This window comes from Bos javanicus, chromosome 27 (assembly GCF_032452875.1).
Source record: "Bos javanicus breed banteng chromosome 27, ARS-OSU_banteng_1.0, whole genome shotgun sequence".
NCBI classification, from domain to species: Eukaryota; Metazoa; Chordata; class Mammalia; order Artiodactyla; family Bovidae; genus Bos; species Bos javanicus.
The window spans coordinates 14,828,062-14,853,829 of NC_083894.1; the positions used below are offsets into that span (position 1 = coordinate 14,828,062).

Sequence of the window (25,768 nt, forward strand, 5' to 3'; positions counted from 1 at the left end):
AGAAATATCAATAACCGCAGATATGCAGATGACACCACCCTTATGGCAGAAAGTGAAGAGGAACTTAAAAGCCTCTTGATGAAAGTGAAAGTGGAGAGTGAAAAAGTTGGCTTAAAGCTCAGCATTCAGAAAATGAAGATCATGGCATCTGGTCCCATCACTTCATGGGAAATAGATGGGGAAACAGTGGAAACAGTGTCAGACTTTATTTTTTTTGGCTCCAAAATCACTGCAGATGGTGATTGCAGCCATGAAGTTAAAAGATGCTTACTTCTTGGAAGAAAAGTTATGACCAATCTAGATAGCACATTGAAAAGCAGAGACATTACATTGCCTACAAAGGTCCGTCTAGTCAAGGCTATGGTTTTTCCAGTGGTCATGTATGGATGTGAGAGTTGGACTGTGAAGAAAGCTGAGCACCAAAGAATTGATGGTTTTGAACTGTGGTGTTGGAGAAGACTCTTGAGAGTCCCTTGCACTGCAAGGAGATCCAACCAGTCCGTTCTAAAGGAAATCAGCCCTGGTGTTCTTTGAAAGGAATGATGCTAAAGCTGAAACTCCAGTACTTTGGCCACCTTATGTGAAGAGTTGACTCATTGGAAAAGACTCTGATGCTGGGAGGGATTGGGGGCAGGAGGAGAAGGGGACAACAGAGGATGAGATACCTGGATGGCATCACCGACTCAATGGACGTGAGTCTGAGTGAACTCCGGGAGTTGGTGATGGACAGGGAGGCCTAGCGTGCTGCGATTCATGGGGTCGCAGAGACGGACACGATTGAGCAACTGAACTGAACTGAACTGAACTCTAGCCCCAGACTCATGCTGAGATGCCGATTTGATTGTTTGATTGGTTGCTTAATTGTTTTAACCACAGCTGCTGGCACTTAGGACCCAGATTACTTTCCATCTGCGTTTTCAAATTGGACTCTTTCTCTGTCCCCTTAGCTCATCTTGCTAAGATGAGCTCTTCCCACCCTCCACCAGCTTGGAGGACACTAGCTCACTCAAGTTCCAGTGCTGCTGGGGCGAGGCGGCAGGGGAGGGGCACGGTTAAACCTGAAGAGCATCATCATTTGTGACTATGGAGACCTCTCTGGTCTTTTCCTCTAGATTTATAGTCTCTCTCTCTCTCTCTCTCTTCCTTCTTTCCCATCCACCTCTTTTCTCTGTTCTCTCTTCTTTTTTTCTGTTCCTTTTCTTAATGTAAAATCTATTCCATTGAATGGTTTCTCTCTGACTAATTCTGCTATGTGAACACAATTGCTAACATTCAATTTTGACTTTCAAAGGGGGCCCTCGCCATATTGTGTGACAGTTTTCATGACTGAATGAAGATGAGCCGTTTCTCGATGAGCCACTGGAATGGGGCTTGTAGGTGTCAACCACCTAGCTTTGCCCTCAAAGGTGGCCTGGGGCTCTGTGTGCCATGGAGTCACACCTGGGAGGCATGTTACTGTCCAGCCAAGCGAGGGCTTCCCGGGTGGCACTAGTGGTAAAGAATCCTCCGGCCAATGCAGGAGACACGGGTTCCATCCCTGGGTCAGGAAGAACTCCTGGAGGAGGAGATGGCAACCGACTCCAGTATTCTTGCCTGGGAAATCCCATGAACAGGGGAGCCTGGCGGGCTATACAGTTTATGGGGTTACAAAAGTTGGACACGACTGAGTGATTGAGCATGCATGCATCCAGCAAAGTGGGAAGGGGAGGGTCACCCTCTACTCTGAAAAGATCCTCCAGTAGGAAGAGGAAGGGGACCAGACCACCCCCAGACTAATCACATCCGGCGAAACGGCAGATCAGGGTACAGCTGGGCTGACCCCAGCTTGATCCTGGACTCCGGAAGAGTCCTGAACAAAGAGCACTTGTGATGAGCCCATCCCCAGTGGTGCCATTAGCCCTTCACGGGCATCCTCCACTTTGCCTGGCCACACTTTCTTCCTCCTCAATTTCTCTAGGCCTCCGTTACTCCATCACCTTACTGGGGATCATCATTTCAATCACCGATATTGTTGACTTTGGTCTGAATGAAACTTCAAAAAGCTTTTTGGCTAGCACTCTCACATCTTGTGATCTGACATGCCTGCTTTGGACTCATCAGTCAACAGGTATTTAATAATGTACACACTGTTGGCTAATCTGCCTTTTCCCCTTGACAATCACTGTGAACATTCCCCGTCTGTTATTTACCAGATTTGTAAATATTATTTGGATGGTTGTGTTGTAATCTGTCATGAGATATCCCATGAAATATTTCTTGCTGCTGGACATTTAGGTTATTTCCAAATTTTCACTACTCCAAGTAATGCCTCCATAAATATTAGCGTAGCCAAAGCTTTGCAATCATTCTTTCAAATATTTTTAAACTACATATGCAATCAGCCAACACATGCACTTGGTAAAAACTTAAAACAGTACAGCTATGACCAAAGTCCCCGTGAATGACCAACTAGTCATTTTAGTGAGCAAGTGGTCACTAGACAGTGATGTTCTAGTCATTGTCCTTCAGATAGAGATAACTACTGTAATTGGTTAATGGCTAACCTCCTTTTTTTCAGTGTGTTTACATATATTTTCATGTATCTAAATAAAGTATATAGTGGTGTATGGTTTCTATTTCCGAGGCTAGGAGTGGCACGCAGATGCTCACATGCTGTATGTATTCACTCGGCAGCAATCCTGGAGCTATTTCCATGTTCCCACATGAAGCTCTGGAACCCTCTCTGTAACTGTTGGGTCAATTCCATAATAAGGACAAATCACTGTTTATTGAGTTAATTCCCTACTGCTGTGTATCTGGGCTCTTTTTAGTTTTTTGCTGAGACAAACAATGCTGAATTTGATCTCTTCTTTGCATACATGTGCAAATGCTTCTCTGGGGAGACTCAAAGAAGGAGAATTGGTGATCACAGAGAAAGCACATTTTTTAATAAGATCTATGGCAGAAAGTGAAGAGGAACTAAAAAGCCTCTTGATGAAAATGAAAGAGGAGAGTGAAAAAGTTGGCTTAAAGCTCAGCATTCAGAAAATGAGGATCATGGCATCTGGTCCCATCCCTTCATGGGAAATAGATAGGGAAACAGTGGAAATAGTGGCAGACTTTATTTTGGGGGGCTCGAAAATCACTGCAGATGGTGACTGCAGCCATGAAATTAAAAGACGCTTACTCCTTGGGAGAAAAGTTATGACCAACCTAGATAGCATATTCAAAAGCAGAGACAGTACTTTGCCAACAATGGTCCATCTAGTCAGGGCTATGGTTTTTCCAGTGGTCATGTATGGATGTGAGAGCTGGACTATAAAGAAAGCTGAGCGCTGAAGAATTAATGCTTTTAAACTGTGGTGTTAACAATAACCCGGTGTACGAGACAGCAAAAGAGACACTGATGTATAGAACAGTCTTATGGACTCTGTGGGAGAGGGAGAGGGTGGGAAGATTTGGGAGAATGGCAATGAAACATGTAAAATATCATGTAGGAAACGAGTTGCCAGTCCAGGTTCGATGCACGATGCTGGATGCTTGGGGCTGGTGCACTGGGACGGCCCAGAGGGATGGTATGGGGAGGGAGGAGGGAGGAGGGTTCGGGATGGGGAACACATGTGTACCTGTGGTGGATTCATTTTGATATTTGGCAAAACTAATACAATTATGTAAAGTTTAAAAATAAAATAAAATTAGAAAAAAAAAAAAAAAACTGTGGTGTTGGAAAAGACTCTTGAGAGTCCCTTGCACAGCAAGGAGATCCAACCAGTCCATTCTAAAGGAGATCACCCCTGGGATTTCTTTGGAAGGAATGATGCTAAAGCTGATACTCCAGTACTTTGGCCACCTCATGCGAAGAGTTGACTCATTGGAAAAGACTGATGCTGAGAGGGATTGGGGGCAGGAGGAGAAGGGGACGCCAGAGGATGAGATGGCTGGATGGCATCACTGACTCGATGGACGTGAGTTTGAGTGAATTCCGGGAGATGGTGATGGACAGGGAGGCCTGGTGTGCTGCGATTTATGGGGTCGCAAAGAGTCGGACACGACTGAGCGACTGAACTGAACTGAACTGAACTGACTGTTAAACTGGACCAATGTGGCTGCACAATCAGGCTCCACCAGTGTACAAATGAGAGGGTGTGTGTGTGTCACTACCACCTCATCCATGCTTTGTATGGCCAAGCTTTGAATTGGTGCCTCTCTAATAAAAATGGATCCCATCGTATTTCATTTGCATTTTCCCTGATTTCTAAAAGATTATCTTAAGTTTCAGTTCAGTTTCTCAGTCGTGTCTGACTCTTTGAGATCTCATGGACTGCAGCACGCCAGGCCTCCCTGTCCATCACCAACTCCTGGAGTTTACCCAAACTCATGTCCATTGAGTCAGTGATGCCATCCAACCATCTCATGCTCTGTCCTCCCCTTCTCCTCCTGCCTTCAATCTTTCCCAGCATCAGGGTCTTTTCAGATGAGTCAGCTCTTCGTATAAGGTGGCCAAAGTATTGGAGTTTCAGCTTTAGCATCATTCCTTCCAAAGAAATCCCAGGGCTGATCTCCTTCAGAATGGACTGGTTGGATCTCCTTGCAGTCCAAGGGACTCTCAAGAGTCTTCTCCAACACCACAGTTCAAAAGCATCAATTCTTCAGCACTCAGCTTTTTTCACAGTCCAACTCTCACATCCATACATGACCACTGGAAAAACCATAGCCTTGACTAGACGGACCTTTGTTGGCAAAGTACTGTCTCTGCTTTTGAATATGCTATCTAGGTTGGTCATAACTTTTCTCCCAAGGAGTAAGCGTCTTTTAATTTCATGGCTGCAGTCACCATCTGCAGTGATTTTGGAGCCCTCCAGAATAAAGTCTGCCACTGTTTCCACTGTTTTCCCATCTATTTGACATGAAGTGATGGGACCAGATGCTATGATCTTAGTTTTCTGAATTTTGAGTTTAAGCCAACTTTTTCACTCTCTTCTTTCACCTTCATCAAGAGGCTCTTTAGTTCTTCAATTTCTGCCATAAGGGTGGTATCATCTGCACATCTGAGGTTATTGATATTTCTCCTGGCAATCTTCATTCCAGCTTGTGCTTCTTCCAGCCCAGCGTTTCTCATGATGTACTCTACATATAAGTTAAATAAACAGGGTGACAATATACAGCCTTGATGTACTCCTTTCCTATTTAGAACCAGTTTGTTGTTCCATGTCCAGTTCTAGCTATTGCTTCCTGACCTGCATACAAATTTTTCAAGAGGCAGGTCAGGTGGTCTGGTATTCCCATCTCTTTCAGAATTTTCCACAGTTTATTGTGATCCACACAGTCAAAGGCTTTGGCGTAGTCAGTAAAGCAGAAATAGATGTTTTTCTGGAACTCTCTTGCTTTTTCCATGATCCAGAGGATGTTGGCAATTTGATCTCTTGTTCCTCTGCCTTTTCTAAAACCAGCTTGAACATCAGGAAGTTCATGGTTCACATATAGCTGAAGCCTGGCTTGAAGAATTTTGAGCATTACTTTACTAGCATGTGACATGAGTGCAATTGTGCAGTAGTTTGAGCATTCTTTGGCATTGCCTTTCTTTGGGATTGGAATGAAAATTGACCTTTTCCAGTCCTGTGGCCACTGCTGAGTTTTCCAAATTTGTTGGCATATTGAGTGCAGCACTCTCACAGCATCATCTTTCAGGATTTGAAATAGTTGAGCTGGAATTCCATCACTTACGCTAGCTTTGTTCATAGTGATGCTTTCTAAGGCCCACTTGACTTCACATTCCAGGATATCTGGCTCTAGGTGAGTGATTACCTGGGTCGTGAAGATCTTTTCTGTACAGTTCTTCTGTGTATTCTTGCCACCTCTTCTTAATATCTTCTGCTTCTGTTAGGTCCATACCATTTCTGTCCTTTATTGAGCCCATCTGTGCATGAAATGTTCCCTTGGTATCTCTGATTTTCTTGAAGAGATCTCTAGTTTTTCCTATTCTATTGTTTTCGTCTATGCACTGATCCCTGAGGAAGACTTTCTTATGTCTCCTTGCTATTCTTTGGAATTCGGCATTCGAATGGGTATATCTTTCCTTTTCTCCTTTGCTTTGCATTTCTCTTCTTTTCACAGCTATTTGTAAGGCCTCCTCAGACAGCCTTTTTTTTTTTTTTGCATTTCTTTTTCTTGGGGATGGTCTTGATCCTTGTCTCCTATACAGTGTCACAAACCTCTGTCCATAGTTCATCAGCACTCTATCAGATCTAGTCCCTTAAAGCTATTTCTCACTTCTACTGTGTAATCATAAGAGATTTGATTTAGGTCATACCTGAATGGTCTAGTGGTTTTCCCTACTTTTTTCAATTTGAGTCTGAATTTGGCAATAAGGAGTTCATGATCTGAGCCACAGTCAGCTCCCAGTCTTATTTTTGCTGACTGTATAGAGCCTCTACATCTTTGGCTGCAAAGAATATAATCAATATAATCAATCTGATTTCAGTGTTGGCCATCTGGTGATGTCCATGTGTAGAGTCTTCTCTTGTGTTGTTGGAAGAGGGTGTTTGCTATGACCAGTGCGTTCCCTTGGCAAAACTCTGTTAGCCTTTGCTCTTTCTTCATTCTATACTCCAAGCCCAAATTTGCCTATTACTCCAGGCATTTCTTGACTTCCTACTTTTGTATTCCAGTTCTCTATAATGAAAAGGACATCTTTCCTGGGTATTAGTTCTAAAAGGGTGTTAGTTCTAAATGGTCTTCATAGAACCGTTCAACTTCAGCTTCTTCTGCATTACTGGTCGGGGCATAGACTTGGATTACCGTGATATTGAATGGTTTGCCTTGGAAACGAACAGAGATCATTCTGTCATTTTTGAGATTGCATCCAAGTACTGTATTTTGGGCTCTTAGCATATTGGGCACCTCCCGACCTGGGGAGTTCCTCTTTCAGTGTCCTATCTTTTTCCCTTTTCACACTGTTCATGGGGTTCTCAAGGCAAGAATACTGGAGTGGTTTGCCATTCCCTTCTCTAATGGACCACATCTTGTCAGAACTCTCCACCATGACCCATCCGTCTTGGGTGGCCCTACACGGCATGACTCATAGCTTCATTGAGCTAGACAAGACTGTGGTCCATGTGATTAGATTGGTTAGTTTTCTGTGATTGTGGTTTCAGTCTGTCTGCCCTCTGATGCCCTCTCTCAGCACCTACCATCTTACTTGGGCTTCTCTTATCTTGGACGTGGGGTATCTCTTCATGGCTGCTACAGCAAAGCACAGCTGCTGCCCCTTACCTTGGATGTGGGGTATCTCCTCACAGCCACCGCTACTGACCTTGGCCATGGGGTATCTCCTCAGTCACTTGCCTCTCCAGCGCTGTGCAGCTGCTTCTTGCCTTTTTTGATTTCTCTTCATAGGTCACATTCCTGAAAATTTAGTTACTGAGTCAAAAGATATGCAGTGTGTGTGTACATTTGCATTTCTGTAAGTGTGTTTGTATGTACATGAATATTTGTCTAGTATCTACCTCTTTAAAGGTTACATTTTTTTTTTCCTAAAATGCTCTTTTGTAATAACTGAACCAAATGTATACTCTCACTACAGAGTATATAAACTCTATTTTTTTTCATACTCTGAACACCACTGAGTTGTTGTTTTTTTTTTTAACTTTTTATTTTGTATTGGGGTATAGTCAATTAACAATATTGTGATGGTTTCAGGTGAATAATGAAGGGACTCAGCCATACATATACATGTATCCATTCTCCCCCAAACCCCTCCCACCCAGGCTGCCACATAACTTTAAGCAGAGTTCCTTGTGGTCAGCACTGAGTTTTAAATCTGTTGTTGGTTTGACAGTTTAGTACATAACTACAGCATCTCACTTATTTTAAATTATTTTTATGATGAACAAGACTGTCTATCTTCTTATAGTCTGGGGCAGTTTTTATTTCCTTTTTTTGTGAATGGCTTATTTCTTTTTTGTGTGGGGTTGTTCCTCTTTATTTCTGTGTGGATTTATAAGACCTCTTTACATGCTTAAGAATGTTAACCTACCTCTGAGGGTTCAATAAGGTCCTAACAGTTCAATTAAAATATTATTCCTAGTATGTTAATACATACAATATAATACACAGGTATATTATTATATAAAATACAATAATATTCCTAAGTATAATATGAATTCCTTGCAGGGGAGTAACACACTGCCACAGGAAGGGCCCCTGGGAGAACCCACTTTGGGGACCAGAGCCCCTGAAGTAAATAAACATAACTTTATAAGAAGACTGTCTTCCTTTGGTTTCCACACTGTCTCTTCACTTATAAAGCGTCCTGACAGACTGTCACGCCACAGCAGTGGATTTTGAATGTTTGCATGTGACTGGATTCCAGCTGTTCACTGTTACAGGGTCTGTCAGTGACGTATGGCAGGTCCCTGGCTGGGAGCTGCAGCTGAAACTGCAACGCGGCTCCTTACTTCCCTCATCTGCAGGGAACCCTCCCTTTCTCCCAGCAGGAGAAAGTCTGCCTTGGTTTTACCCTTTTCCTCAAAATCTGTATGTTCTATGTGAAGGAGAATAGGTTCCAGAGCCAGAAAGCTAGCTGGCAATGAAATGAACACACATCACGGATGACGTGTACACCAAACTGAAGGCAGGCCAATCAGGAACACTCATGGCAGGTTCAAATCCCAGCTCCACCCTGACTCACCCGGGGCTCAGCTTTCTCATCTGTAAAATGGGAACCACATGAGTACTTACCTTTAAGGCAGCTGTGGGGATTAACTGGATTCATTCGCCTATGGATTCTGGCCCAACAAGCATCTTTCGGGCAATATCTCTGATCACCGTTTTTCCATCTATTCTCTAAACACAGACAGATCTCTGCATGTGAACTATACTTTGCCAAGCAGTAGAAAGGGGCAGATGAGGGCATACAAATTCTACACCGTAGACACTGTAGCTATAAAAGAGTCTGGTGTGGGTGAAAGGACTTTTCTTGTTTGTCCTGGATATGACATTAGGTTTTTTTTTTTTTTAACTCTCACTTCAGTTGAGGAGTCTGGCAACCATGGATTACCCAACAACGGTTACTATGGCTGCGAGGAGGCAACAGAAAGAACCTGCCAGCAGTGTTTACTGAAGAAAAGGGAGTCAATAGCTCCGGTAGTTAACTAATGACGGTGCTTTGTCCTAATGACGGTGCTTTGTCCTTGAGACTAAAAGACAGGAATGACTGCAAAACCTGCAGAAAAACACAGCCCGGCCCTTTCCAAGGAAATCACAGCGTGTAACTCCTCACACTGAGAGGAGCCGTCTCCACAGAACTCCGTCAGTGTCTCCCCACCCAGAGGAATATGCCCAAAGGTCTCCTTTATTCAACATTAGAGCCGATTCTCTGTCATAAGCTTCACTATATTATATTGTCATGTTTATGTTCTTAGCATTTTAGGGACACTTTTCTCACGAAGTGAACATGGGTGATTCATACTGGGCCAGATTTCTGGATTCATTTCAAGAATTATGAAATGGGGTGGGGGGTGGGGTATGAATTCTCTGATACCTCCCTGACCTGTTTATGTCCGTTTGCAGTGATCGTTGATCATGACCTGTATAACATGGGGATACCGACAGTTACGGAGGGAGAATGAGCCTAAGTTGAGCAGATCTGGCTTTCAATTCTGTCTCTACCCTTTAGAGATTATGTGACACTTGTTAGTTATTTAATATCTCTGAGCCTCAAACTTCTCATCTGCAAACTGAATGTAACACTTATATTGAATATCACACTACCATATGATCCAGCAATCCCACTCCTGGGCATATACATCTGGAGAAAGCCATAATTAGAAAAGATACATGCAATCCAATATTCATTGCAGCACTATTTACAATAGCCAGGACATAGAAGTACCCTAAATGTCCAGTGACAGAGGAATGAATAAAGAGGATGTGGTATACACACACACACACACACACACACACACACACACACACACACAGTGGACTATTACTCAGCCATAAAGAGTGGAATAATGCCATTTGCAGCAACATGGATGGACCTCAGTTCAGTTCAGTCTCTCAGTCGTGTCCGACTATTTGCGACCCCATGAATCGCAGCACGCCAGGCCTCCCTGTCCATCACCAACTCCCGGAGTTCACTCAGACTCACGTCCATTGAGTCGGTGATGCCATCCAGCCATCTCATCCTCTGTTGTCCCCTTCTCCTCCTGCCCCCAATCCCTCCCAGCAGCAGAGTCTTTTCCAGTGAGTCAACTCTTCCCATGAGGTGGCCAAAGTACTGGAGTTTCAGCTTTAGCATCATTCCTTCCAAAGAAATTCCAGGGCTGATCTCCTTTAGAATGGACTGGTTGGATCTCCTTGCCGTGCAAGGGACTCTCAAGAGTCTTCTCCAACACCACAGTTCAAAAGCATCAATTCTTTGGCACTCAGTTTTTTTCACAGTTCAACTCTCACATCCATACATGACCACTGGAAAAACCATAGCTTTGACTAGACAGACCTTTGTTGGCAAAGTAATGTCTCTGCTTTTGAATATGCTATCTAGGTTGGTCATAACTTTCCTTCCAAGGAAAGTTATTAAAAGCGTGTTTTAATTTCATGGCTGCAGTTACCATCCGCAGTGATTTTGGAGCCCCCAAAAATAAAGTCTGACACTGTTTCCACTGTTTCCCCATCTATTTCCCATGAAGTGACGGGGCCAGATGCCTTGATCTTGGTTTTCTGAATGTTGAGATTTAAGCCAACTTTTTCACTCTCCTCTTTCACTTTCATCAAGAGGCTTTTTAGTTCCTCTTCACTTTCTGCCATAAGGGTGGTGTCATCTGCATATCTGCGGTTATTGATATTTCTCCTGGCAATCTTGATTCCAGCTTGTGCTTCTTCCAGCCCAACGTTTCTCATGATGTATTCTGCATATAAGTTAAATAAGCAGGGTGACAGTATACAGCCTTGACGTACTCCTTTTCCTATTTGGAACCAGTCTCTTGTTCCATGTTCAGTTCTAACTGTTGCTTCCTGACCTGCATATAGGTTTCTCAAGAGGCAGGTCAGGTGGTCTGGAGATTGTCATATTGAGAGTGAAGTAAATCATAAAGAGAAAGACAAATATCATATGATATTTCTTATATATGGAATCTAAAAAAACAGAGTACAAAGAACCTATCTATAAAATAGAGTTACAGATGTAGAAAACAAAGTTATGTTTACCAAGGTGAAAGGGGGAAGGGATAAACTGGAAGATTGGGACTGAAATATACACACTACTATATATAAAATGTAATGACTAATAAAGACCTACTGTATAGCACAGGGACCTCTACCCAATACTCCATAATGACCTATATGGGAATAGAATCTAAAAAAAGAGTGCAGATACATATTTATATATCTATAACTGATTCACTTTGCTGTATAGCAGAAATAGACACAACATTGTAAATCAACTATACTCCAGTAAAAAACTTGAAAGGAAGTTAAAAAAAGAAAAGGGGGAATTTGAAGACAGACACACAAGATCAGGGAGAAGGCCATGTGAAGATGAAGGAAGAGATTGAGGTGATGCTTCCACAAACCAAGGAACACCGAAGATGGCCAGCAAACCACCAGAAGCCAGGGGAAAAGCCTAGGAACAGATTCTTCCCCAAAGCCCTGTAGCTAATACCTGTGAGACAATAAACTTCCATTATTTAAGCCACCCAATGTGGGGTGCTTTTTTCTGGCAACCTTAGCAAACTACTACAGGCCACAAACATGGCTTTATATTTGTATTTTTTTTTTTTTTTGCCATTGTATCTAAAGAGCTTAGCAAAATAGGAGCTTAATGCATATTTGCTGAAAGAAACATTTGTACTCTAGAGAACAAAGAGTTGTGGTTCCTGCCCTTGAACATCTGATAATGCGATGGAAAACACAGAGAAGGAAAAAGACAATTCAAAGTGTAGGCTTAAGGCCAGGTCACAGACGTGTTTGGTCAAGCCAAGCCCTACCTCAGATGGGTGGGCAACATTGGTCAGCCACCCTGGAAATATCCCAGTGCCTGAATGTTGAAGTATGAGTTAGTCAAGCAGAGAAAGAGAACTGGAAAAAACAGAGAGAACAAAACCCAACAGCAAGTGAGAACACGGACTGTCTGAGGAGCTGTGAGTACTTTGGTATAAAGATAAGCTGGAGCCTGATCTTAAGGGGGTTTGTATAACCTGTGTAGTCTGGGAACCAACGAGCTGGATTTAAACATGGGGAGTGAAATGTCTGGGCAGGCTTGAGTTTTAGAAGTTTCTCTCAGGCAAAAATGGGGGTCGATGACAGGGGGAGTGAGTCACCACCAGGATGCTCACTGCTCTTTATGGACTTTAGAAGTGGAGGGGGGAATTTTTAACAACCCCCCCTAAACCTCTTGGGCAAGCAGCCTCCCCAGGGCTGGGCCTGGTTGGGGACTGCCTGTAAGGTACACACCCTGCCCACAGACCAACTCCTATTTTGTCCTTTTAATGGGCAGCAGTACCTCATCACCAGATGTGTGGTACTGCTTACTATTTTTAAGTTCAGACAGTCCCCACTCTCCTAGAATCTGCCTCTAATTCTTGGAAGTTGGGGTAAAACCACATGTTTTTCAGCATTCCTCAAAACCACTAGCTTGAGCACGTAGCTCTGTGACACTGGGGAGGAGGCCGTGGACATCTGTGTGGTGTCTGTTCCCACTCAGTCTTCTCCGGTAGAAGAAAGCAAAACGGTGCAAAGCTGGGAAGACCACGGGGAGGATCAGAGGACAGATGGATCCCGAAGGAAGGAGGCTGCCCGAGACCGTCCTTCCCCAAAATGGACAGGAGCAGAGGAGGGGCTTCCGGATCTGAGGCCGGCCCCCCTACGCCTGCTGCAGGACACACCCAGGGGGTCTGCTCAAAGTCAAAACACCTACTGCGGTCCTGTCTTCTCGATCACCTCTCAGGGGACGGTGGTTGCTCTGCACACTGTGCTCAAGGCTGGAAGGAAGGCAGGCTAAGTGAGCTCATTCTAGAGGATGGGAAGAAAGCACTTCACAGAGCACACTGAAGGCCCGGCCACCACTGCACCCATCCAAGGGGCTTCTGCATCCTCAAACACTGTCCCCCAATGGCCACCAGGGCCCAGCCCGGTCCCAGGCCCCATGGAAGCCAGTGGGATGAGTGTGATCTGGGCCCTGTGGCTGGGGTAGTGACAGAGCCTATCTGCCCCTGCAGACCCCAAATGCCAGGGGACCCAGCTGCTGACCTTTAGACGTTATGACAGGGCCGGTGTTGACTTTTGCATCGGCACCTGCAGCCAGCCCGGAGCCTGGTGCGATGGGTCATCCTTCTGACAGTGCCTCAGAGGCACCGAGAGACACAAAACAGAGGGGGACACCGCAGAACGATGGGGTCACCGCAGAGCAGGGCTGCCACCTGTGTGGGCAGAACCCAGTGACATGGAATTTCCCTGCTGGTCTGGACGGGGTTTCATGGGCTTTTCAATCTTGCTCTCTTTGATCTTAAGACAGTGTTATACTGATGTACCCAGTGTCCTGTTACACTCTAGCAGGGGTTGCATTTCAGCAGTGGATCACAGAGGTTTCTTATGTGTGAATTGGGCCTATACATCCTCCTGAGATGCTCATTCCTACCTCTGTAACGTGGCCATCGAGTCTGATCAATGTATGCAGGGTTAAAAGGCTGATTTCTTAGGATGCCAAGAGAATCAAGCAGTAAGAGGCTGTTTAGAGAATCATGAATCAATATAGAAAAATTAATCAATTGAATCTGTTTTTTTCTCTCGTTAATCTATCTTTTGCCAATATAATTCACAGGGCCACCAGATACCGAATGCAAGAGGGTAGAGAAAATGTTTTTCCTACCCTGTGGTATCATTAAAAACGTAAGAGATACTGCAATTAAGGTTTGGCCCACTCTGAACCAATGCTCCCAATCTACAATCTCAAACCTATTTTTCTCCTCCTGACCTATAGAAGATAAAAACCAAAGACACTTAGGAAGGTAACACTAAAGATACCCTTATCCAGTTGGGTAGAATAGCTGGAAATGTCCATTTAAGAGTAAAATGACCCATAACTAAAGGTGAATTATCACTAGTTTTAAAATTTTTGCTAGATGTTGAAATTAAATGAATAAAAAGCATGGGGCTTAAAGTCTAAGGAACTTTAAAAACGCTCCCAGATCCCAACTCTGCTTCTTAACAGCTTTTGGCTTTGGGGAAGTTATGTATTATCTGAGCTTTGATCTGTGCTCAGTCATTCAGCTGTGTCCGACTCTGCGACCCCATGGACCATAGCCCACCAGGCTCCTCTGTCCATGGGATTTTCCAGGCAAGAATACTGGAGTGGGTTGCTATTTCCTCCTCCAGGGGATCTCCCCAACCCAGAGATCAAACCCGCGTCTCTTAGACTCCTGCATTGGCAGGCGGATTCTTAACCACTAGTGCCATCTGGGAAACCTGAGCTTCGATTGCTCATCTATAAAATTCAGTTGGTAGCACGCAGTAGGAATATAGCAAAGGCTGGAATCATTGAATATGTGGATAGATGAGGGGTGGACAGTCATTGAGTCAAAAAATTGCTAAATTGTCAAATTCAGGCTTTGTGGTTCCAACTCAAAGACCGTGGAGCTGACAGAGAATTGTTTTCAAGGGCTAGCAGGGTCCATGGAGGAATGAGCTGAGAAGCTCCTTGCCTGGTTCCCTAAGCATTCTGGTTAAACATCCAAGAACCATTCTACTGGCATGAAACCTAATGATAATTGGTCCAAGTTTTTATGAATGGACGATCACTCATAGTTTAATCCATCCAAAAAAATCTCCTTGGCTTTCCTGAATAAGGCCACACCCAGCTGGGTGAGCATCAGTTCAGTTCAGTTCAGTCACTCAGTCGTGTCCGACTCTTTGCGACCCCATGAACTGCAGCACGCCAGGCCTCCCTGTCCATCACCATCTCCCGGAGTTCACTCAAACTCACATCCATCAAGTCAGTGATGCCACCCAGCCATCTCATCCTCTGCCGTCCCCTTTTTCTCCTGCCCCCAATTCCTCCCAGCATCAGAGTCTTTTCCAATGAGTCAACTCTTCACATGAGGTGGCCAAAGTACTGGAGTTTCAGCTTTAGCATCATTCCTTCCAAAGAACACCCAGGACTGATCTCCTTCAGAATGGACTGGTTGGATCTCCTTGCAGTCCAAGGGACTCTCAAGAGTCTTCTCCAACACCACAGTTTAAAAGCATCAATTCTTCGGCACTCAGCTTTCTTCACAGTCCAACTCTCACATCCATACATGACCACTGGAAAAACCATAGCCTTGACTAGACGAACCTTTGTTGGCAAAGTAATGTCTCTGCTTTTCAATATGCTATCTAGGTTGGTTATAACTTTTCTCCCAAGGAGTAAGCGTCTTTTAATTTCATGGCTGCAGTCACCATCTGCAGTGATTTTGGAGCCCCCAAAAATAAAGTCTGACACTGTTTCCCCATCTATTTCCCATGAAGTGATGGGGCCAGATGCCTTGATCTTCGTTTTCTGAATGTTGAGCTTTATAACACCTTATAAATGCAACTCTCCTGCATTCCACTGGCATAAATTTCAATCAGCTCCCCTGTCTCCATCCTCTGGCCTTTAAAGAAGAGGCAATTATCCTTCCAAGGAAACATATTTTTTTGCCCCTAACAAAGAGCAAAGGCCCTTTCTGAAAACGTTGTTTGCTGGCCAGTCACACCTCTGTTGGAATCATTTATCACATGCTGATTTTGTGTCTATGATGGTTTCTCACAGAGTGGCCACAAAGCTTAGTTCAAGGCCAAGAATGATAACAAGTTAAACTGACTACAGCTTTTCAGCTTGAATGCTCATGGTAATGACATGTTACTGTTGACTTTCTCTGCTGTCTGGGGTGCATGCTTACACATCACACACATACACCATTATGAGGCATTTATAAGTGCACGTCAGAGAAACAGACACTTCTCGTTGACACCTTAATGTCCACGGTGACTTGGTTATTCTAAATGTCATGCAGTTAGTGTCCAAAATAGCTCATCCCACAGCCATGCTTTGGCTCCCAACTGATCGTTTTGTTAACGTTAAGATTAGACAGAAAATATTGTTTTTAGAGAGTCTGGAATTTTAGTGAGTCTAAGGACTCCTGATGGTCTTATTTATTTTATTGGTGGGGCTCCCCAAAGGAATTTCACACCACAGATAACAAGAAGCAAGCATTTTCTCATTTACCAAAACCAAAGTTGGCATACGCAGAAATAGAGTGTCACTCAGTGGTGTATTCGTGGTACAAAGATGTGAGATCGGGGCAGAAAAAAGAAGTACATCACCCGGTGTGGTGGTCCTGAAAGATAATTAAAAGCAAACAAAATAATGGGCTCAGGGCCAAAATAAGTTGAAGTTGGGCAGGTTTTCTGAAGCTGTGAAATTAAGAACAGCACTTGGCTCAGGCCAGGGGGGAGAAATTTTAGCTTTAGCGGGAGCTGTTGGCTACAGGGATGTTAGCCCTGCCTGAAGTATCTTTTTCAAAAGCTGGAAAGGATTCTTCACACATATGACCCTTCAAACACAGACACACACATTAAAAAAAAAAAAAAAGTTGGTTCCTGGATTGGTGAGATGCCCTTTTTAATTTTCTCCTATCTCAATACCATCTCATACATCTTATAAGTCCTTCCAATAAAAGAACGGAGGCAGCTGACCCTACTGGGTTTAATGGTGGAAAAACCAATATGTAGAAATGTAAGGGGGTACAGAAATGAAGACCACTGTAGCTGCTGCACGGAGAAGGCAATGGCACCCCACTCCAGTACTCTTGCCTGGAAAAATCCCATGGACGGAGGAGCCTGGTGGGCTGCAGTCCATGGGGTCAAGAAGAGTCGGACAGGACTGAGCGACTTCACTTTCACTTTTCACCTTCATGCATTGAAGAAGGAAATGGCAAACCACTCCAGTATTCTTGCCTGGAGAATCCCAGTAACGGGGGAGCCTGGTGGGCTGCCGTCTATGGGGTCGCACAGAGTTGGACACAACTGTAGCGACTTAGCAGCAGCAGTAGCTGCTGCAACCAGGAGGCTTAACAATAGATTCAGGTTTTATTCCAGCTTCTGAGAACCTCCTTAAACTAAGGGACATAAACCTTCACTCGCAGGCATCACGTGGGCCTGTGTGTCTACAGCAGAGGTTGGGGAGGGCTACGGGGTCTCCTGTCTTCATCCTCATTTCTCAGTGGTACAGTCCATAGGGTCCCAAAGAGTCAATCACAACTGAGCACACCACTCTCTCACACACACACACACGCACATATCTGACAAGGAAAGCGAGTCTCAGGCTGAATTCCATAAAATAAACATTTAAAGGCAGCAGGCACAAGAGAGTTGCATAACCAGTTCTGTAAACTCAGTGAGGTATCTGTTCTCCGTCCTCCTGGCGCGCTGACAAATTCCTTGTATAACAGATTCACTTCAGGCAGATGTGACAATATTCGAGCACTAGATTTAGCTACACTTCTAGACAGAGTCCTGTGCGAGAATGTTCCTACAGGTCCTGCTTCAAATCTGAAGCCAGAGTCAGCACTGGTAAGGGCATACGCTAATTATTAGGCTCTCTAGATCATAATGACTTTTGTAAGCAAGAGCCAGAATGTCTGATACAGTCCTTTCAACCAACTCATGTGTGTGGAACACCTCTTATTTTACCAAGGAAAACTACTTCTAAGATCCGTTGAGTTAAATACCCAAGCCGCTGGTGTTTACGGAGAATGAGGACAAGGGAACTGCTTATAGCTGCCCCGAGAGCAGGGTCTTCCTAATAATCCCCCAGCAAACCTCCCCTGGAGTGTGTATTCAATCCTGAGGAGCGTCCTTCACGATTGTTCCTGCTCCTGGGGTTCAGTTAAAAAGAGGCAGAGGTCACACTGCCTATGTCACATGCAGACATTACTGCATTTTTTATTGTGATGTTTTACTGTTTCCAGTCTGAACTCAGACAGGAGATCCAGGCCTTCAACCAAGCTCTGAGCTTAAGAGAGCCCTCTCTTGGGCTTGCCAGGTAGCTCAGCGGTAGAGAATCTGCCTGCCAACACAGGCGACCCGAGTTCAATCCCTAAGATCCCATATGCCTTGGTGCAACTTAGCCCGAGCACCACAACTACTGAGCCTGTGCTCTTGAGCCCAAGAGCCGCAACTCCTGCAGCCGGTGTGTGCTAGAGCTCTTGCCCTGCAACAAGAGAAGCCATCGCAACGAGAAGCTTGTGCGCTGAAACTGGAGAGCAGCTCCTGCTCACCAAAACTAGAAGAAAGCCGCGCAGCAGCAAAGAGCCAGCACAGCCATAAATGCATACTTTTTTTTTTTTTTTTAAAGAAGCTTTAATTCTTAGAAAAAAGAGAGAGAGCCCTCCCCTTTCCCTGTCCCCATGGCCTGGAGTCGTGGTCAGAATCTGCCTGTATGCAACAGTGGTACCCGTTTCTTCTTGCCTAAGCCCAGGGCCAGCCCTATTTACCAGATGATGCTAACCAGATTAGAGCTCAATTCCTTCCTGGGGTCACCAGAGGAACTGGACTGAGGAAGGGATGTTTTGGCCTCAAGTAATCAGTTTGAACCCTAACATTGTCCTTATATAACTCTAAATGCTCTGATGTGTCTTCTCCACATGATTTCTCATCCTTCGATAAGCAAAGCCTGCTGCCTTCAGGGCCATTATAGGACCATGCTCCCGGGGACGGCAAGCAGAAGCTGCCGGCTCTCTTGAGCCTGGGTTCTGGAACTCGCAGGTCTCTTCTGGCACATTCTACAGGCCAGAATAAGTCACAAGTTCGTCTCAAATTCTAGGGAGTGAAGAAACAGACTGTGCCACTGAATGGGAGGAGTGGCTAGGTCATGTTGCAAAAAGTATGTGTTCTAGAAAGGGAGGCATAAGCAGCCATTAAACAATAAACCAATTCCATTAATGGTATTTTATCTTCCTCATATATGAAATGAGAACAGTACCTAATTTCTAGGGTTACTATGGTAATTAAGTGAAATAGCATCTTTGAAAGGCCAAGTATAAAAAATACCTGGAGAGGGAGTACCTATTATTAAGGTCCTTGACAGACTGATTATAGACAGGCATCTCTCATAGGCAATTCTTGTTCTAGAACACCTGTCTTATTAATCTTTCTTTTTCGGTAGAACCTGCAGGACATATGACGAGGAACTGAGTTTTGTTGCCAATTTTAGGGATAAAATCTTGCTTATCCCTTCATCACTGTAAGCTCCAAAATGTAGGAGTAGGAGATTACAGATGTTGAAATTTTAATTTGATTTGCCTTCAGTTTTTTGTTTTTTTTTTTTTAGTTTATTTGTGTGGGTCAGTGTCCAGTTAGCAGAACAGAAACTACTCTAAGACTTTCAGATAGAAGAGCGTTAACATAAGAAATCAGCTATAAATGTTTTGAAGGGCCGGAGAAAAAAAGAGAGAAGCTGAGATCACTCAGAGATCTCAGTAACTGCAGGAAGCGAGCAGCATCCTAGAGCTGACCAAGAAAAAAAAAAGAAAAAGTAGTATTGAGGGGAAAAAAAGGCCTTATCCAGAACGCACCATTGTTTGTGGCTGAGGCTGCTCATATAGTCACTGCTCCACTGCTATTATTCTTGGAACATCTCTCAAGAAGCCAGGAGGCTGAATTCCCATCCACACTTGCCCGTCATGATCCTGCTGCTTCCAGAGCCGGAGTCTAGGAGCATCACTGCCTCCACTGCTGAAATTCAACTACCTAAGCACAAACCCACATCACCCACTGCTGTTGCTGCTGCCACTGCCAAAGACTTCAGCAAAAAAAAATTTTTTTTTTTTAATTGGCTTCTTCCTTCCACTCACCTTCCAGTCTCCCACCAGTGTCTGCCATTGGTAGAGCTCACTGGGAAGCCAGCTGGCTGGGGGATCTGGGAAATGTGGTTTGCAGGCTTCCATCCCCTCTATAGAGAAGGACAAGGAGGTGGGAATGGAACTGAGAGACTATAGAGGAACAGCAGGGTGCTGGTTCCTCCACACACACAGGTGTTTCCCACAGATGTGCATGTATCTCCAGATGCTTTCTACTCCGGTCTATCTGAAGCAAAGAGAACATACGTTGAATGTTTCAAAACCTCTAACAGAACATTACCTCACCACATTTAACCATCTGATGACCAAACCGCTCTTCTTCTCAGCCATTTACTCCTTTCTTCCTTGGGATTGGCAGGAAATATGTCAATGCTGGTAATAACTTGCGTGTCACACTCCTCTTTGCAAAACACCAGTTGAATCATTTTGGTTTCCTTAGAAACAGGGACACTGGGGACCTCGCATCTAGTCAGCAACACAACCAGTTTCCATGCCCAGTCTATTCCACCCGCACATCAATATGGGTGAACCCCAGTGACTGGCCATCCCTACCAGGGCTGAGAGACAAGTAATCTTCACCAAGCCTCTGTCCTGGGCCAGGCGCCACGCTGTGTGTTCGCACACAGAATCCACTGCAGTCTTCCTAACTACTCTGACTGCTAGGGGTGGGTGCACCCATTTTTCAGAGTAGGAAAATAAAGTCCAACATTATAAATGGGACAGTCAGAGAATCTGAACCCAGGCCTGACTTACTCCAAAGCCAAATTATTTCCATAACACCCGCAGCCTCTAGATCTACCTTGAGATAACTCCCAAGCATGTAAAGAGCAGGAAGAGGGCTGGGCAGAAGAAGACGAGAGCTGAATGACTGGTTGGGACAGGAGTGGCAACAGAACAGGGGCTGTGATCGTCACCACTCGTCACAGCCGTCTTTCCGCTTGTGTCCCCTCTCCCTGCCAGTATCTCTCAGAGGTTGAGAGAGGCCTGGGTCACTTGCTTTTATTATTTTTCCCAGAACACAGTATAAGTTTGAATTTGGGGTTTCTGTTGATCTCCCCCACGGTGGGTCCCTGGGCTCCCCCTCCTTCTGTCTGCACCCCGATCTGCTGGGCTCCAAGGGGCAAGTGTCTTACATGACACATGAGACCTCCTCTTTCAAAAGGTTGTAAATACAGCTGGTCAGATCCCAAGCCTGCTCTTTAATTGCTTTCCCTCAGGACCCATTACATCACTCTGCACCCAGGGGAGGGTCTATAAATATCTTCTGATCAACTGAAAAAACACACAAACCTTTTTTTTTTTTTTCCTAAAAAAAATCCTCATCATTTTAGGAAAAGAGTAACCACTAAAGTTGATTTCATGGGTTCACTTTGGGATTCGCAATGTTTCACACAGCCACAAAGCATGAAGCCTGTGGCATCGAACAAAATGAAAGAAGCAAACCATAAATATATATATCATTTTCTAAAATCTCTTCTTTTTAAAATTTCATGATCTGAGACAGTGTTTCCTGCCTGGGCAGCCCTGTAGTCAGGTCCTCACCCCACACACATTGCTCTCCTCTGAAGAAGAATGAGAAAGAAAAAAAAAAAAATGGAAAACTTGTGCTATTGGGAACCTGCTGGCTAAAAACTCCATCTATCTCAACACTTTGTCCTCCTGACCCAGTTCTGTGAGATATCTTCATGGTCGAAAGCTTTACATATTTAAGCCAAACAGAACTCAGAATCCAGGAGTGAGAGAGAAAATGAGATGATCTGAGGTGATAAAATATGCTGTTTTAGCCTAGTCTTCCCTTCTACGTAGATATCATTTACAGAAAAATGGTTTTAAACACCATGTTATGAAAACCCATCACTGGGAAGCAATTCAGAAGAGGTTTCCTTCCGGCGAGGAATCTGGTGCAACTTTTGGAGTTTCACATCTACCATATTTTCAGCAGCTGATCAAAAAGTCAATAATGTTTCCCGGACAATTTTTCAATTTTACACCAGCTACCAGACAGATCATCCTAAGGGTCTGAAAACAATATATCCCTAGTGGTGATTTCTTAGAAGCTTTGAAAGACTTCTAAGCTGAGACAGCTCAGTGAACTCTATATGCATTTTCAAAATGTCGCTATTCTGCCTTCAATTTTAGTTCCTCTTTCAGCTGTGGGACAGCAAACGCTGCTGCAGAAATTAGCTTCTCACACTCCTCTGGGGTCTCTGAAGAGAAATGGACAGAGAGATGTGCATATAATATTCTGTCTCTGGGCCCATGGGCCTGTGCCTGGGGTGGGGCAGTGGAGGGCTCCGGTGACCTGCAGTAGTTCTCCGCAGGGGTCAGATGTCTATTGCCTGAAGAATCTACCCAGAAAGTTGGGGAAACTTCTCTTGCAGAGTGATAACAACTCTCCCTCCTCCAGCTCAGGCACTGGCCACAAAAGACAGGAAGGAAGTCACAACTTAAAAATAAAATTCGCACATAAGCATTCAGCCAACGTTTTAGACTTAATCAGAGGTCTGTCTCATGGTGTCCTACCCCGACCTTCGTCCAATGTCATCAGCAGTCATCTGGATATTCAGACACCCTAGATCATCCCCTCTGGCCGGGATCTTCCTGGGAGAGGTGCCCCCCAACCCAGAGCCAGTGTGTCGCCCTCTGCTGAGAAAACCCTGCCTGTGGCTGGATGTGAGTCCCACACCCAAACGCTGTGGGTTGCCGCTGTGTCCATCCGCCTCGGGATGAATTCCCCAGGCTTTAGGACCGTGTCTTTGCATCTCTTCAAGTTTCCCTTAAGGAGGGTTTTGGAACTTGCCTCCTGGCCACTAATGATGGAAAGCTTGTCACTGAGAAACTTTCAGTAAAGTCTCTGCTTTTCATTCAAGTAAAGGCTTCCTCCCCTGGAGCTTGCCCCATCTGGAAGTGGTCCCCGGGCACCATCTGGTCACACGCAGAGCCCCAAACCAGCCAGCTTTCAGTGTCTCCACACAGAGAGAAGGAGGGTTTTCATACCTTGAAGTGAATGAACTACTCCAAACAGCCTTTCAGTACAAGATCTCTGTTCCAGCTTTCGATATGCATATTTATTCTCTCTTTTTTTTTTAGATCACTTCCTGGTAACAGCCAGGACTCACAGAATGACTGACTCATTTCATATTCCCCCTAGTTGGCCTCAATGCCTACCCAGCTTCCCTGATGGCAAGGCTCTGTTACCCAGAGGTTGGTGTGAAGCCAGCAGCAGAGCCATCTGGCCCCCAGGATGTAGGACATCACCATTTGAATCCACTGATCAGGGTCTATGAAGAGACCGCAGTTTGTAGTCTGGTGCTTCATGAGATGAATTGTCTTTCTTGTGAATGTAGACTCCAAATCATCACTCCATACCAACGAAATTAAGTCAGACACCTCTCCTTAAATCTGCCTTCAAAAATTATTTATCTCGGACAATTCACAGACTCAGTCCTTTTCCTACCCGCTGGCTTGTATGAACTGTGTATTTATTTGCTGACTAAAGTTCTTTCTTTAGTCCTGGTGGCACAGAGTCCTCCCTGCCCCCACCCATGCTGGAGGTTGCATAAACAAGCTTATCTTTTGGCAATGATTTTTCAAAAGCATATGAGTCCTTTTCTTTCCTCTCCATCCCCCAGGCCCCCATCCTGTACTGTATTGAACTAGTGTCGGCTTCCCAAGCTTTTCTCCAGAGCATTGTGCTGGAATAAGGTCCATGGAAAAACACCGCCTGATGGGTTTGCAGATGCGGAGGGACGATGGGATTTCAGTGGATCGTGGAGAACACCGCTCTGCCGTGTTAACGGAAGGTCAAGGTGCACTGTACTGCATTCATGTCCTTCCTTTAGAACACAAAGGCCAACCTGATTCTCCCCTTCTCACCGTACCAGCTTCTGGACCTTGGTAGCAGATAGGTGTGTCAGCATGGTGATTTGCTGAACCAACTAGTGAGCAAATATTTCCTCTGTAGGTGTAGCTTCCCCAGCCAGGGGCCTCACAGTGAGAATTACCTCCCTGATTCTTTCCTCCTCTGGCCTTTAATAAGCCCCCATGTCAACCAAGTTTAATGGATCCATTTTTTTTCAAGCCTTCCAGAGAGAGAGATTCATAATTGCTCCAGAAAGAGTTCCTTAATGTTCATTAAATCCAGTTTACTTAGGTATTTGATCTGTACCTTATCGGCACACAGTCCATTCTGAAGGAGATCAGCCCTGGGATTTCTTTGGAAGGAATGATGCTAAAGCTGAAACTCCAGTACTTTGGCCACCTCATGCGAAGAGCTGACTCATTGGAACAGACTCTGATGCTGGGAGGGATTGGGGGCAAGAGGAGAAGGGGACGACAGAGGATGAGATGGCTGGATGGCATCACTGACTCGATGGACGTGAGTCTGAGTGAACTCTGGGAGTTGGTGATGGACAGGGAGGCCTGGCGTGCTGCGATTCATGGGGTTGCAAAGAGTCGGACATGACTGAGAGACTGATCTGATCTGATCTATTGGCACATACTAATCCATTGTGTGTAACTCATTTCTCATTATTTTTTTTCACTGAAGTACAGTTGATTTGTAATATTATATGTTGCCGGTACAGCGGAGGGATTCAGTATTTGTGCAGATTATACTCCGTTATAGGTTGTAACAATTTAATGGCTATGGTTCCCATGCTACACAGTGTATCCTAGTTGCTTATCTATTTTATACATAGTCATTGATATCTCTTAGTCCCACAACCCTAATTCATCCTTCCATCATTATTATTTCTTGAATAAGTGATTGAAAAAATTTGTACATGTGTATCTCCTTCCCAGACCTGTTTCTGGGTCTTTCTGAGATGGTGACAGAGCCCCCCACCCCCCCTCTTCCTGTGGCACGTCCCTCTCCAGAACAGCTCCCTGAATGCTGGCTATGTCTTGCTCATTGTACAGATAGAAAGGCACCCCGCATCAGTGGAAGAACCTCCTTGATGGGTCCCCCCAGCACCTGCTGTCTTTCCCCAGCCATGTGGCCTCAGTCTCCCTGATCGTTTCTGGAGCTGTCTTTTGAATCCTCTTAATGATCAATTGAGAGTTGGACTGTGAAGAAAGCTGAGTGCTGAAAAATTGATGCTTTTGAACTGTGGTGTTGCAGAAGACTCTTCAGAGTCCCTTGGACTGCAGGGAGATCCAACCAGTCCATTCTAAAGGAGATCAGTCCTGGGTGTTCTTTGGAAGGACTGATGCTAAAGTTGAAACTCCAGTACTTTGGCCACCTCATGTGAAGAGTTGACTCATTGGAAAAGACTCTGATGGTGGGAGGGACTGGGGGGAGGAGGAAAAGGGGATGACAGAGGATGAGATGGCTGGATGGCATCACCGACTTGATGGACGTGAGTTTGAGTGAACTCCGGGGGTTGGTGATGGACAGGGAGGCCTGGTGTGCTGCGATTCATGGGGTTGCAAAGAGTCAGACACAACTGAGCGACTGAACTGAACTGAATGATCAATTTCTCCTCTGACATCCAGCCATGCCTGAGTTTACTCCTGAATGACCAGCAGGCAGGTGGACAGCGGAGAGTCTGAAAACATGGTGATGAATGCTCAGGTCTGTTGGAACAAAGGCCAAGGCCAACCCTGAGTCCAGGATGTGGAGCGTGGACAGGGCGGGGACAGCGTGAGGTCTGGGAGCTGCCTGTGTGCTCAGTGACCCAGGGCCTGGGGCCACACCCGGGGTTTTCCATTCCCGCAGGATGGACACTCACAGTCCCTTCCCAGCTGGAGCATCATCTTCACCTCTTGAGGGTGGATTTGAAGGGGTGAAGGGGAGAAAGAGACACACAGAGAGAGAAGCAGGGGAAGGAGAGGAGGAAGAAGAATAGACTGCACTGGACGTGGAGGAGGAGGAAGATGCGTGGATTAGGAACGGCTCCAAAGTCAAGACA

At 45.0% G+C, this 25,768-nt stretch overlaps 1 protein-coding gene across 1 annotated transcript in view; it reads right to left on the reverse strand.

The window, feature by feature from the left end:
* Positions 1–9,200, reverse strand: part of ENPP6 (ectonucleotide pyrophosphatase/phosphodiesterase 6) — a 131,459-nt gene extending 122,259 nt beyond the window's left edge. The window contains exons 1-2 of the mRNA XM_061404146.1: positions 8,719–9,200; positions 7,292–7,383 (exon numbers count right to left, since the gene is read on the reverse strand). The gene's annotated coding sequence lies outside the window, so the exon portion shown is untranslated. The remainder of the gene's footprint in view (positions 1–7,291; positions 7,384–8,718) is intronic.
* Positions 9,201–25,768: the final 16,568 nt, after the last annotated feature.